The sequence below is a fragment of the Homarus americanus genome, unplaced genomic scaffold, assembly GCF_018991925.1.
Source record: "Homarus americanus isolate GMGI-L3 unplaced genomic scaffold, GMGI_Hamer_2.0 scaffold31647, whole genome shotgun sequence".
NCBI lineage: Eukaryota > Metazoa > Arthropoda > Malacostraca > Decapoda > Nephropidae > Homarus > Homarus americanus.
In genome coordinates, this window is record NW_024733954.1 from 1,301 (window position 1) to 2,500 (window position 1,200).

A 1,200-nucleotide genomic window follows, 5' to 3' on the forward strand; every position below is an offset into this window, starting at 1 on the left:
GAAAAGAGTGCTTGGCATGCATTGCAGTGGAAACTAAATTGATGAGTGCGCCTGGGCCCGCAGTCTACCATGTAGTGGTGCAGGCAGAGAGATGAGAATGCTTGGGTGACGCCGTGCTCTTCCTCACGCGCTCCTCCACCCTCTCCCACGGTCAGACGCGGTGTGGGCGTTCTCTTTGAGAGTTCGCCACGAGTCCACGTCTATCTCATGACTGGGAGGGAGGCAGGGGGAGTTCTCTCTAAACGCGTTAAAGACGGTGTTGCGCCTCATAACGGCGCTCGCCGGGATAGAGCACTAGTTCTGCAGCCGGAAAGGCCGCTCACGCCAATTAATACTGCGACTCTCGCTCTCTTTCTCCGGATAAACAAGTGCCACTGCTGTGGCATGCGGGAACGGGGAAAGAGGTCAAAGTTTAAGCGGCAAAGGTGCGGCCGAGTAAGGGCGGAACACGAGCGTATATGCATTAAAACTGTGTGTGTATATGACTCTGCGAGAGATGTTCTGCTGGAACACTTTTCCTATTGGCTATTTACCACTCAATGAGAAGGAACGGAGTCAGGGGTGGGAGTGCCGGCGCCATGGCCGCTGGTACCCCCGCGACAAGCCCCTCAAACCTTCCTGCCTGGTAATGTCGGTGGTGAAGAAAGTCGGTGGCAGAGCGTCTTCCGCTTCGTGGTTGGGGAACTTGTTCCCCCTAAGGATGATGAGACCACGATCGACCTCGTAGTAGGAGAGAGCTACCCGCCAAATTTAAGCATATTAATAAGCGGAGGAAAAGAAACCAACAGGGATTCCCTTAGTAAGGGCGACTGAACCGGGAAAAGCCCAGCGCATAACCTCGATGTCTTCGGGCACGAGGGGTGTTGCGTTTCAGAGGGTCCAGCACGCCGTCCCATACCGTCTAAGTCAAGCTTGAAAGCGGCCACTGCCCATGGAGGGTGACAGGCCCGTATGGCGGCGCCCGTGAGGGTACAGATGGGACGGTCGGAAAGGGCCTCTCTGTAGAGTCGGGGTTGCTTGAAAGTGCAGCCCAAAGCAGGTGGTAAACTCCATCTAAGGCTAAATATGACCACGAGACCGATAGCGAACAAGTACCGTGAGGGAAAGTTGAAAAGAACTTTGAAGAGAGTTCAAGAGTACGTGAAACCGTTAAGAGCCAAACGGGTGGAAACTCGAAGGTCGAACTGAAGTTCAGCTCGT

The 1,200-nt window shown here is 54.5% G+C and overlaps 1 pseudogene; it reads left to right on the forward strand.

The window, feature by feature from the left end:
• Window positions 1-716: 716 nt before the first annotated feature.
• The window catches only part of LOC121870094, a pseudogene marked incomplete at its 3' end in the record, with an annotated part of 3,975 nt that continues 3,491 nt past the window's right edge, over window positions 717-1,200 (forward strand).